Here is a 14385-nt window from a genome sequence, read left to right as displayed (position 1 = left end):
CACTTCTTCCCTGATGTGAACTTTATTTTAATCCATGTTAACTGTGCCTGTAAATTTTATCTTTGTTGGTAGTGTTTTTCTTGTGTTATACTTCAAGAAGGACTAAGGACCACAATATTCACGGGAACTTTCATTGAGGAGATGATCGTTCTGCAAGGCAGCAAGCTGGACTGAGTTGATTACATGATTGGATACGTAAAATGACAGTCAAAAATGCTTACATAACACACAACACCGCCAACAAATTTACGAATGTTTTCTACTGGGCCCGATCTCCTCCACTGGGTCTGATCTACTCCACTGGGCCTGCTCTCTTCCACAGGGCCTGATTTCCTACACTGGGCCTGATCTCCATTGTGTCTGATCTCCTCCATTGGGTCTGATCTCTTCCACTGGGCCTGACCTCCTCCACTAGACCTAATCTCCTCCACTGGGTTTGATCTCCTCCATTGGGCTTGATCTCTTCCACTGGGCCTGATCTCTTTCTTTGGGCCTGATTTCCTCCAATGGGACTGATGTCCTCCACTCAGCAGAATCTCCTTTACACAGCCTGATCTTCACTGAGCGAGATTTTCTCCACTTGGCTAGATCTTGCCCACTTGGCCTGATCCTCTTTGCTGGTTATTTTTTATACCTCACAGCAGGCCACATGCTTGGGTTTTCATACTACAAAGCATGCAGGTGCCCTGCTGATAAGCTCCTCGATAGATATGACCTGAGCCAGAATCCACCCAAAAAAAACAGCCAAAATTCATAGAAAGTTCCCACGCAATCAGCTGACAATTAGAAACATTATTCTTCAGGAAGGAAGTTAAGATCAGGATAAACATATTTTAATCAAAATTCTGCTTTAGTACAATTAGTACAGAACTGGGATTAAACCTGGGACACTTAGACCCCTTGAGGGAGCAATTGGACTTGCCTGCCTTCATTGAAAATACTAATTTCTGGAGTCACTGCCAAAGAATGAGAGGAAGATGCTTAACATCATACTGAGTCAGGAGGTTTCTGCAGGTGTTGGATCGCAAACGGAAATGAGGAGCAATCCTATTCCTGGACTCCGTTTTGAAATTTACTGAACAGATTGCTTGCTCCATTCGAGATCTACCAGTTACTACAGTTAAACACCAACAAGCAACAAAAAAAGTAAGTATAATTTTAACAACAACATTTTACATGGTACTTTATGGCTCTCCTGGCCCGTCCATTCTCCTGAGAGCTGCCTAACAGCCTCGCAGTAACAAACATAAACACAAGTTCTGTTTCTCCACCATCAGATATCCAGTACCTTCCTGAAATGAATAACAGGGTCCTATATACTTCTTGGAAACCAGAATTTTGAACAAACCCTTCTTTGTCCTTTCCAAAGGAACAATCTCGTCACAACAATGGCAGAAACAAGGTGGTATGTAATTCCCCATCATTTTGCAATACTGCTGCTTGAGGAGACAGAGTTCAATGTCTTGCTGCATCTCATTTCCAATGGAAGCAGTGCCATTGAAAACAGAAAACCCCGTCTCACAAACCATTGTGTTTTTACTTGACCTACAACTATCTTTTCTTCTCGCAGTAAGGTTCGTTTATGATGAAAAATCGAGCAGCAATCCTTACTACCGCAATGTAATCATCTTTCCAATGGGAAACCACATTTCAGGTCTTGAGTAAAGACACACACTTCATTAGAAAGTGGCTGGGCCATGCACATAGGGACGCTGCTGCACTCCACTATAGGGTAATACAAGACTCACACTAACATCACACCAATTTTGAAGCTGTGACTTTTTGCATCCCTTAATATTCTTTTCAAGTTAAAATTGCCAAAGGTTTAGTAGAAATAAAGCACAGAGAACAAAGAACAATACAGCACAGGAACAGGCCTTTGGCCCTCCAAGCCTGCACTGACACATTTTGTCCTTCTGTACTAAAATTGCCTTCACTTATTGGATCCGTATCCCTCTATTCCTTTCTTATTCATTTATTCATCCAGGTGCTTCTTGAATGTTGCTATTGTGTGTGCTTCCACCACCTCCTCTGGCAGTGTGTTCCAGGCACTCACCAGCCTTTGTGTGAAAAACTTGCCTCGCACATCTCTTTTAAACTTTCCCCCCAACTTCAGCCCGCACCTTGAACCTGTGTCCCCTAACTGACAGCTCCACCCTGGGAAAAAGCCTCATACTTTCCGCTCTATCAATGCCATTTATAATCTTATTAACATCTATCAGTTTGCCTCTCAACCTCCTGCATTCCTGCGAAAACAAACGCAGTCTATCCAACCTTTCTTCATTGCTATAATCCCCCACACCAGGCAACATCCTGGTGAACCTTTTCTGTACCCTCTCCAAAGCACCCACATCCTTCTGATAGTGTGGTGACCAGGGCTATATGCAATATTCCAACTGTGGCCTAACTAAAGTTCTATAAAGCTGCAAGTTCTATAAAACTCTATAAATATTATCTATCATATTGCAACAGTACAAGGTTATATCATATAGTCTGATTTCCTAAAGCATCTCTACAAGCTTCAAAATACAAATCAGGAGTATTCTTCACTTGTCTGGATGAATGCAGCACACATATCCATGACAGAACAATCAGTTTAATTGACACACATCCATCAGTTAGAATATCCACTACCTCCACCAGCAGAGCATCAGTGTGTATCACATATATGAGGTACTTCTGCAACTCACCAAGACGTCTTCAACAGCACATGTTTAATTCATGATCTCTACTATGTCAAAGCATACTGGCAGCACTTGCATGGGAATATCATGGCCTCCAAGATCTACTTTAAGTCACACGTTATCCTGACATGGAAATGTATCTTTCCTTAATTGTTACTGAGTCAAAATCCTTAAACTCTCCAACCTAGTAACACTGCAGAAGAACTTCCATCACATAGACTTGAATGGTTCAAGCAAAAAATTCACAACCACCTTCTCAAAGGCATTTAAGGGTTGGAAAATGGATGCTTGTCTTTTAATTGACACACCATATCCCAAAATGAAGAAAGTTTTCCCAGGAGGCAAGAGTCAAATAACGTACAACATAAGAAAACAGGAAATTAAATAAAATGTTACAAGTGAAATCTGTCAAATGATGCAACTCTGCTTCTAAAGAATATTGTGAAAGGCAAAGACTGTGTAATTTCAACTGACATGTTGTTGGTTAGCAGCGCATGTCAGAGTATTGTTACATATCTACCTCTGCTTCCAGAAACTTCATCCATTGGTATTTCTTTAACAAACTTTGTTAATCCTTTAAATTATGGTGACATAAACAAAAAATTGCCTGATAATGGAACACACGCACGCACGTAGTAAAATAGCATAATGAGACTTGTTGACTCTTGTGTACTTGTAGTTCAGGTATTACTCACTATCTCATCCAACTGCTCTAACCTGATCACAGACAGGAAGTGATTAAGACCAAACCTGTCACTCTTGATAACACCCCACACCTTTTCTCACTGGCACCAAATCTCCCAACTGTGGATGCTTCTGTTTTCTTTCAGCTACGTATGAGTAAGTATTGAAGAAAATATAAAACTATGAAATGTTTATCATTTCAGGCACAATATTAAAAAAAATGACATGCATGGGTGAGAAGTTGGCTAACCCAAGTTTATCATGCTATTTGCAACACAATAAACAACTCGTACCTGATTTCTGCATGTGGCCAGTGCTAACCACACTGTTCATTGGCAGCATGCATCAGCAAGGCCCAGATTTCATGAGTGGCTAGCTCTACTTAAAGACAGTCAGCCCCTCTTAAAGGTTGTAAGTAAAGTTGAATTATTTGAAAACTGTATCTGTGCCATGATACTGTGAATAATGATTGCCCATTTGACAGAGTGTGCACTGAAGGCTTCCAGCAATGCAGTGTGACATGAGATGGTGAGATATACTGAGGATGTGCCACTGTCACACTGTGAAATTGATTCATATCATACCTTGAGCTGGTCTTCAAGTAGTCTGTGGATTTTCTCTGCATTCTTTTTATCATCCTCTGAAAGACTGGATGTGTGAAGCCCCTCCTTGCCTTGAGCAAATACTATTTTAAGAGATATCCTCTCAGGAGATCTTTATGGCTTGGTCTGAGAAGTAAAACTGCATATTAGCTTAAACAGCTATACTTTGATGAAAATATCACTTACTGTTCAATTATATTCAATTGTTTGCCCTCCATTTCTTGTTGAAGGTCTCTGGCTTTTTGCTTTTTAGAAGTAAACTGCATGGCTTGTTTCTTCCTTTCTATTACTTGATTCACTGTTCTGTCCGTTTATTTTTCCTCATTTTGCTTCTACTTTGCTTAATTTTTCAGTGTTGTAGCCCTTTAAGAACTCTTGCTGTATTTGGGTCTGTGTGAGCCTGTATCTTTGAGATAAAAAGGCCCATAGTAGTAGATTTCAGTCACTAGGGGGGACCTCACACTAAATAAGGAATGATGATGTCATACCAGCTTTGGTACTGAATTGAAAGAAACAAAATGGTGAAACTAGCTGGCCATTGTACGCAGATAAACTCCTCTAGGTTAGAAAATTACATTTTGTTACCTAAAATGCTTTTCTTCTCAAAAAGGAGGACACTATAGTTAAACTTATGGTATCCTTTGATTATATGTTATTTCTAAGCCTGTAAGAAGCTTTTGAGCTGTGGATTTTGCTTTTAAACCAACAAGAAGTTTTTTTTTTAAATGCTGCATCTTAACTTTTATATCAGGAACCAGATCAGAACTTAATTTTTCTGCCTTTGTAAATGAGATAGAGTTTCCACTGTCTTGAACCTTAAGTGGAAAGAAGGTAAATCTGCTTCCTGACTATTTAAGTTGGAGCTTAATAGTCATGTGAAATTATTGTTATTGGTCACCCAAATGCTTTATGATCCAGGGCTGTCTAATCTTCAGTAAGGAAACTTTATAAGCAGCTACTTGAGCTTACTATCGCACTACCACCGTGATGTTAAATTTACTGATGATCTTCCACTACTTACAGTAACTTCCGTAACATAAAGACAAGACGTAGGTCATGTAGTCACTAAGAATTTAATGAACATTTTTTTGCAGCTCCTGGATTTTACATATTGCAGGCATCTGCGCTCAAGCTAAGCAATTAGGATCTACTGCAGCAAACTTCCCTCAGCATTTAATGCTGCAAGAGAACAAAATTAAGAAAAATAAAGACTGAGAACTTTATACCATTAGGTCCCATGCCATGATACGGTGATGAAATAGTGAGCACGATTTTTGAATTATATCACCATCTGCTGTGAGACATGACACAATACCATGGAGATGTGCTGGAAGAGGTATAAAGAAGCAGAGAGTGTCCAGTATTCGTATTAGGCATAAGGGCGACTGACAATTGCTGAGTAATAATGGGAAGACATAGTGGTGACTGTAAACCTCTGGCATGTTACTCAAGAATATGGATGTAATGTAGAGAGACGTTGACTAATTTCACGAGTTTTTGAGGTGAGTGTGCTATTCTTCAACTAGCATATCATACCACTGCATTCCTAACCTTATTAATTAGGCAACCCACTACAACGCCATTATGTGCAGGCCAAATGTTTCTACCAATCAGGACTTAATTCAATAGTTCTTGGGTTTCCCTCAAACTCTGCAAACTTTTCAACTACAACCCATGCTTGCAAACGCTGGGTGCTATTCAGTTATGGCAGTCACATCACACAAACACAGGGTGCTAAAACGTTTCCCTCCTTTTTTTTGCAGGAGAAGGTACTGAAGAAACAAGGCAGCAGCAAATGACTGCAGGAGAATAAAGGTAGCTATAGGTTTTAACACATGGAGATGACAGTATTAACCATGACAGGAAGGAATATCACTGAGATCCTGGCTGCTGGCAGGGTGAAGTGACGAATGATGATGAATTCCATAACGTTAATCATTCTTCTCTCTTCCAATCTACCCCTTATTCAATTTCATTTCTACTTCAAAGTTGCAGACGATGTAAGTTAACAAATACCTTTTCCCTTCTTTCACTTCAGTCTTCAAGAATTGTTACTTTGCCAGTCAATGGACAAGGAGGGGGATAAAAAACAAAGCAAAATGGATTGTCATTTGATTTTAAACTTCTAATCTTCAGCTCATTTACTGACACTGTGGCTGGAATCTTCTGCTCTTACAATATTAGCAGTTGTCAGGTTTGTCAGTTCTGGATATCAACCCCAGGAAAGTCAGAATTGTGCTTACAATTAGGATGATGCATTTCAGAGGACTCCTTTATGTTAGGTATTGAATTAAGGATGGTGGATGTGTGCGTTGCCCTTGTGGAACATGGAGAACGGTGGCCCACTATAATGGAAGCTGTCAGCCCTGACTTTGAGACCAGTGGGTGCACTGTTAAAGCTGGTGGATGGTATGGCGAGGAGCTGCTGCTGCCACCATTAGGATCTATGGAGCAGATGCAAGGCTCAATGCATAAGGCCATTGGACACAAATAATAACAATCAAATGTGGTCTAAAGAAATACCTGAGACCTAATGAAATGCTGTATCAAGTGGTGGATATATTAAGTTAATTGGGTTTAAATTGTTGTATAAATATGGGGAGTTAATAATCAGTCAAGGGTGAGTTTCATGGAGTGGGGCTAACTGAAATAAAGCTCTCACATCGAAGTGTGAACTTTAATTAAAGTTATCTATTGGAGTGTAATACGAATGTCTCCGCAATTTTGTCACTGAATGATAATGCTGTGATTGGGGGTGGTGGTTGGGGGTTGGGAGGTGGTATGGGGGCGCGGGGGGGAGGCGGGGCGGGGAGGCGGTCAAAAGCCTTGTCATTTGTTGCCAATGAGCACTGCAACAACTTTAGAAGTAACAAGACTGCAACCTGCCCATGTGAAGCTGCTTCCTCTCATCTGCTGAAGGAAACAAACACTAAAAATCTGCAGCTGCCCTGCCATGGTTCTGGACATCTGCTCCAGACATAGGAAATCTGTGTCCCACCTGGCAGGCAGAGACCTGGAGCACCTGATGGGCAGGCACTGATGTCCTCTTTATCCAGGATAGCAGTGGAAGCCACCACACCAGACTATGTCAACCTGATCTGCAGCTGCCACCCAGGTCTGTGCAGTCGAAGCTATTTGGAAGAATGCCCAGAACCGTGGAAGAAGTTAAATGAACTTCTCTACTCCAAAAGTGTCATCAACTTTCATTTCCCTTAATACCTACCTCGTTCTCATTACAGTAATACCTACCTCTTTCTCATTACAGTAATACCCACCTCTTTCTCATAAAAGTAATACCTACCTCTTTCTAATTACAGGAAGAAGACAGCTTATAATAAGGCAAAAAAAAAGCAGTAGGCTGCCTGACATTCACCTCCTTACCCCCTATGTGGAGAACATCCTAACACTGACCACCCTTGAGTGGATGACTGATCATATCCAAGCCCCTGAATTTGTTTTGGAGGCTGCTGTTGACTCACTGTGCTGGTAGTCACTGAGCAAAGGCTATCCCCCTTAACTTGGTTGATGACTGCTGACAATCATGACAAGCTTCCTGCCTTTGCGTCTGTGCTGAATGGCAAGGCAAGACAGAAGTAATTTGAACCCGGTATCTCTGGTTGAGTGTTCACAGTGCAAATAAGCAAGACAGTGCAATGCAAGGCTGGGATTCTGAGAGAATCCAAGTAGGCTCAGCGTGTATAAGTGCCATGGCAATGAGCAGAGCCTAAAGATGCAACATGATCCAGTCTAAGATATGTGTGTCCCTGAGCACACAGTGTCCTTGCTACATCATTACAACGATAGTAGCCAGTGCAGCTCGAGATGCGGTATTTAAGTGCTGAAGCATCTTGCAAGTGGATTGGAGATATGCCATGAATGTTCTTAGAGGTTAGCACATGTCAGATGCCAATGTTCCTGGAGGTGGGGTGTTTGTTGCTGGTACCAATTGACTGTGCCCTCAGATGTTGGTTCTCTGTATCCAACGCCGAACTGCTATTTAGTAAGTGGTGAGCTGAAGTCACCAGGTATCTATTCTGACTTCCTATGAAGAATTTTCAATATTTAGCTTGTTTTCATGTTTGATAAGATAGGGAGCTAAATATTAATAAAGTCAGTTGTGCTGTTAATAATGTGCTAAACAAGCAATAGTCACCATGATTGGCAATCTGCAGATCCATAAAAGATGCAACGAGTTACTCCTGTCAATGAGATAGGCCTCACCAGACTCCCCACATGATTCTACCACAAATTACATCGTAGCCCACATCAGGCCATGATAAAATTTCGCTGGATGAGTATTTCTGGAATTCCCTGTCAAACACTTTTTGTCCCAGTTTTTCCAATCAGAAACAGAAACTTTATTTCTGCCCTGGAGATTCCTGAAAAGAAGCCTGCTGTTATGAACTTGTCCAGGAAACCAGGTATCTACCAGCAAAGAAAGTCTTTGTAGAAACCACATCCCCTTTTATAGCATTGAGTGTACCATGTTCTATGGTTTAAATTTCCAGTGGCACTGCCAACCATTTTGACAGCTGCTGTTAAAGGACAAGTATGCGAAGCTAGTTTTGAAGTTCGGGTGACAGGTTTTAGGTCCTGGGTGGGTGAGGGAGGTACTGTGCCATACAGGTGAAGTGAATATTGTACTAGGTAGGTGAGGGTGGTAGAATTCTGGGTAAGTCAAGTGGGTAGCATGCCAGGTGGATGAGACGAGAAGCATGCCATTTAGATGGGATGCCAGATGGGTAAGGTGCCAAGTGAGTGAAGTCAGTAGCATGCCATTTGGGTGGATTGCTAGGTTGGTAGGTTGGACGGAAAGGTGAATGAGCTGGCAAGGATGTGGTGTTCGTCCAACATACAGGAAGGGTTAGCCGTTCTCGGATTCAGGAGATGTTGGACCTAAGTGAGCAGGGATGGTGTTGGTTCTGGTGTAGGCATCAGGAGGAGGGAGTGGCATTAAGTATGGGGAAGTGTGGATATCAGGCTGGAATATGTGGGAGTGATATGCTGGAGGGGGTCAGACCAATGTTGGGAGGGAATGTCAGATCAAGTTTGGTGGGTTGTCAGGTTGGGGGTGAGGGAATATGCCAGGCTGTAGTCTCATTGAGGGGTGAAGTCTACTGATTCCAACAGGTGAGAGCAGGTGCCAGCTCTGGGGTTGGGGGTTTTATCACATTGGCAATGAGAATATTGGGTCTGGGGCATTAGGGATGCAGGGGTGTCCACTGAGCGGATGGGAAAGACTGGCTGGGATGCAGAGGGAATGTGCCACATCTGTCAGAGTTGAATCTGTGTGATGTAGATCAGGTTTGAGAGGTGCGTGTTTGTCAGTGTATGTAAGGGGTTGGGGGAGGTGTATCTGTTGTGAGGGATTGGGTGTTGGTGGTGAGCTAGGTGCCAGTTTAATAAATACCCAGGAGCTAGAACACGTTTATAATCCCCTAACATTTTCTGGGTAAAAAGGGAGGCAGGGCCCTCTGAATTGGGACATTTTTAAAAGCCAACAAACAATGACATAAAAAAGGAAAAAAATAAACTGATGGCATACTAAAATGTAATATAAAATTGGACAAGAAGAGCTTCTTTAAATATACAAAACAGAAAAGAAAGGCCAAAGGAAACATGGGCCCCCAAGGGAATGAAGCTGGGGAAATGTTGATGTGGAGCCAGAAAATGGCAGATGAGTTAAACAAATAGAATATAATGTTAGAAAATATGAGGTATGCACTTTGGCAGGAAGAATAGAACAGCTGAATATTATTTATCTGGGTAAAGATTGCAGAAACTGGAAACCAGTGGGATTTGGTGTTCTTGTACATGAATCACAATAAGCTAACATACAAATTCAGTGGGTGATAGGGAAAACAAATGGAATGTTGGTTTATTTGAAAGGGAATAAAAAACAGGGAGGTTTTGCTAAAATGTTACAAATTTGTCAGACAACAACTAGAATAACGCATACCGTTTGATTCCCTTATCTTTCCATAGATATAGTGTTATCGGAGGCAGCCCAGAGATGGTTCACTAGGTTGATTCCATTTGTGGAGGCATTTTCTTTTTGAGGAGAGGTTTAGGTTGGGTTTGTACTCATTGGAATTTAGAAAATGAGAAGCTGCTTTATTGAAATGCACAAAATTTCTAGGGTAGATGCAGAGACATTGTTTCCTCTTGTGAGAGAGCCTAGAACCTGATTGTGTAATCTCAAAGAAAGGGGTTGCCCATTTAAGACAGCAATGAGGATTTTTTTTTCTCTTAGAGGGGAGTCAATCTGTGGAATTCCTTACCACAAAGGGTTGTCAAATCTGGATTGTTAAGTATATTCAAGGCTGATATAGACAAATTTCTAGAAAATGGAGTTGAGTATCATTAGATTAGCCATGATCTCAGTGAATGGTAGAGCAGGTTCATTAGGCCAAATGTTCTACTTCTGCTCCTATGTCTTATGAAATTCTCCAATTTTAATAGACTCTTTCAGAGTGTTCGCATGGGATTGCCTTGGAAAATTGAGCAGGTTGAGTATCACTGTCAATACCTGAGGAACACATCAAGTATCTTCACCATTCTTGCACTTACTGTACCTTCAGACGGTGTCACACAATTGCTGGAAAACTAAATTTCTGCATTAAGCAGAGATCACATATTTCAGGCCCTTTTGAAATCAGTTTCCCTTAGAAACTCTTCTCTTCCGGTGTCTGACTTGGTCTATAACAATTTTCAAAATTACATAAGAAAGTTGCTGAGTAAATACTTTTCAATGAAAGCAACTATTCTGCCACTACATATCTAAATTTGATTAAATACTAGAAAGCCTTTAGACCATATTCAGCAAAATACTGGATGCATAGTCTAACAATGTAACAGAGTGATAATGGAAGCCTTAAAGATGAATTTACTACAGAAGGAATGAGCTGTTCTGCAATTATTCCATTCAATTACATTTTTCATTGACTTGCAGTGCAGACCTCGTTTGTCACCTTCTGAATCAAAGGGCATATTATAGTATTTTTAAAAATCTCACACAATGGTGGATTTATTCCACACATGACCTTAAAGATAATAATACAGGCGTGATTTCACTGGGGTTATTTAAAATGCTGCAGATCCAGGAATTCTGCAAAGATTCTCTGGATAATACAGGTCCTATATATATCAAGCACGGAAAAGGCTAATTTAAGGAATAGTAAATGCCTGCTTAAAAGCATCTTAGTTCGAGAGTGACCACATGGAGAAAATGAGGATCTACTTATTGTTTCCACAGTTTGGTGAACTAGGAACATAAATGCAGTTACTCGAGGTAAGGAGATAAAATGTGTGCAAGGACAAAATTTACAATTCTCACTCTTGTTGACTGATGAAGTAGAACAAATACAATGCCGTAGATGATGATTCATTTTGAAGCATCCTCAAAACCTTAAGGAGTGTCAGGGCTACTTGCTCAAGTTTTGGAAGAAAAAGATCTTACATCTTTGTTAAAGAATGGTTGTATTGCTTATTCATTGAAATGTGGGCGTATAAAAAATAATCTCAAAAGCCACTGATTCTGAGTGCAAAACAGGTTGATGTGCCAGCAATGTACTGCTGGCTGTATGTGATTAGAGTACAGTCGAAGTATATCACATTCAAGCAAGGTACAATATTTGTTTAGGAACGGGCGACCTTGCTTTCTTTTATCATTTCCAGAATCCTTGTTCTATGTTATCAATGTGAAGTTTGAGGCTTGTGCTGGAAATTGCATAATTTCCTGTGCTGGACTGTATTAGTTTTCACAGCAAGGCAAACAAGTTCCTTTTTCAGTGACAAAATTCTATGTTGTCCATTTCTTGTGCTGGGAAAGTTATTATTTTTAAATAATGTGGAGGCTTTTAATTTTTCGTAACAAAAAATCTGCAAGAGTGGTAAGTTTAACTGGCATGTGTACCTATGTCAAAGCATTTTCTACTTCAGTAAAAATGTCAGTCTAGTGCTCTATGGACTAAGGAAACAATGGGACAGGCCCTGTTGTATCATCATCAGTTTCATTTTTTTTAAACCTATGCAAGTCTACAGTTTTTTCTTTTTCATAAATTCCTCAGAAACAAGAACCACAATGGAATGAGAACTTCTGTGTAAATGAACATTTTGAGAAGGTAAGATGCCTTTTTAGTTCATGTAAGTGTCATGACTAGCTGGAAGATGTGCAGAAGAATGAGAAGGTGCAATGGCATCTAAACCATGACTGGATATCTTTCATTGTTTAAACACAAATGAGAAATTTGCGAGTGTTACAGAATGTTGTGTATGTGCCACGTTCAATGGAACTTCAGATATAATTTTGATGGCTTCTCTATTGAGTAAAATGTGAATAAAAGTTGTCAAGTCATACTTCCATTTGAGCTGCCAACCAAAGGCTTACAGTATGTTTTCTGAAATTGCAACAGTGAGCTATACTTGCTATTCGAGTCACAACATAGTGGTAATAAGCTTATTCCAATGCTTCTTTCACTTATCTGAAAACTCGAAATGGTTTCTAGTTTTTGAAGATATTTTATAAGATTGAGAAGGAGAAATTATAGTTTGCTCAGGAGGTGAGGTTTCTGTGTCCTCAGTATATACAGTAATGTGGTATTTTGGCCTTACAGACATAAAGATGCAGTTTGTGTGTGGTGTATATTGGTGTGTGCAGTTAATAAGTGTGTACTAGGAATTACTCAATGCCTTTTTTCACATAGGTCTGGATTTATAAAACACCACATTGACTGACTGTCTATAAATTGTCGGAAGGCTGACGTATCGGGCCTAGACCCTTCTTCAGAAAGGTTTCTGAAGAAGGGTCTAGGCCCGAAACGTCAGCCTTCCTGCTCCTCTGATGTTGCTTGGCCTGCTGTGTTCATCCAGCTCTACACCTTGTTATCTCAGATTTTCCAGCATCTGCAGTTCCTACTATCTCTGTCTATAAATTGTGGTGTTTTATAAATTCCGACTTTAGAAATAAAACCAGTCTGACTCCAAACCAATACACAAACAGATTCTAAACAAAGCCTCAGACCTAATCTGCATTGTCCAACCTAAAATGTCACCTTTTCTTTACACTGATAAAACCTTTAGATCTCTCAGGACCATGACTTGAAAGGAATTCGGGGATTTGCATAAACATATTAAACATATACAAATACATATTAAAAGCTTCTAACTGATTAAAGATTTAACAGTTTCTTAGGTTTGTTTAGTGTGATCTTTTAATTATAAATTCTGTGTCTGTTACTACCTCTCTCACTAACACCTGGAGAAGGACTGAAGCTCCAAAAGCTTGTGTCTTCAAATAAACCTGTTGGATTATAACTTGGTGTCATGTGATTTCTGACCTTGTCCAACACCGGCACCTCCACAGTATGGTTCCGACCAGTGACTAAAGCTCCTGTTGTTCCAATCATCGGGATAGTGCACAGAATAAATAACACATGAATGGTGTGGAACCAGGCATGCTTCTACTTTGCCCTTTGTATGTTTCTTTTACATTAAAGCATAAATATTGGTGGAATAAGTACACTCCTTAGCCCCCTCATGCACAAATTGACTTTATTGTACATAGATTTGGTAAAACAGCTCGAAGGTCGATTGATGACACCTTCATGGTCAGAGAAAGAAACATTTCTGGAATAGCTTCACTCTGAGTTGGCAACTCCATTCATTGCCAATATGTTTACTCCAACAGGTATTTTACCTGATACAGCAAAGCTAATGTTATCTTCCATTATATATGAAACTGGGAATGGATATCATGGTATTGAAGCATCCAAAAGATATTACAACTAATCTTTATGCACAAAAATTACATTTCTCTGATGTGTAAGTGTCTGGCCTAGTGTTAATCAATTAACTTGAATAGAAGAGCATGTTTCCAATAGAAGCCCTCGCTTTATTGAATGTGCAAGTGGGAGTTTAAAACGGAGTTTAAGAGAGCTAAGAGGGGATATGTAAGGATACTGGTAGGCAAAATCAAGGAAAATCTTAAATTGTTTTGTAGGTACAGGAAGGGAAAAAGGCTAATGAAGGAAAGAGTATGACCCATTAAGGACCACAGCAGTAATTTGTATGTGGAGCCAGAAGATGGGAATGTCACCACCTGGTAGTTCTCCTCCAAACCATCCTGACTTGGGACTATATCATCATTCCTTCATTGTTGCCGGTCAAAATCCTAGAATTCTCCTCTAGGTTTTGTGCATCTACTTATGGCACATAGACTGCAGCGGTTCAAGAAGGCAGCCCTCCAACAGCTTCTCAGGGACAATAATTACTGGCCAGTCAGTGATGCCCACATCCATGAGTAGAAAAATAAATATATCTAGGGTTCTAAATGATTATGTTGGTTCAGTGTTCACTAGAGAGAGGAATGGTGTGGCTATAGAAATCAGGGAGAAGGTCTATGGTATAATTAAATA

At 40.3% G+C, this 14385-nt stretch overlaps 1 long non-coding RNA gene across 1 annotated transcript; it reads left to right on the top strand.

The window, feature by feature from the left end:
• The first annotated feature begins 4483 nt into the window (after nucleotides 1-4483).
• LOC125484046 lies at nucleotides 4484-6675 on the top strand. Its single transcript, XR_007262914.1, has 3 exons — nucleotides 4484-4532; nucleotides 5734-5785; nucleotides 6009-6675. It is a non-coding gene; the product is annotated as an uncharacterized LOC125484046 (long non-coding RNA).
• The last annotated feature ends 7710 nt before the right edge of the window (nucleotides 6676-14385 follow it).

Source organism: Rhincodon typus, chromosome 9, assembly GCF_021869965.1.
Source record: "Rhincodon typus isolate 14 chromosome 9, sRhiTyp1.1, whole genome shotgun sequence".
NCBI lineage: Eukaryota > Metazoa > Chordata > Chondrichthyes > Orectolobiformes > Rhincodontidae > Rhincodon > Rhincodon typus.
This window is presented reverse-complemented; position numbering and strand designations above follow the sequence as displayed.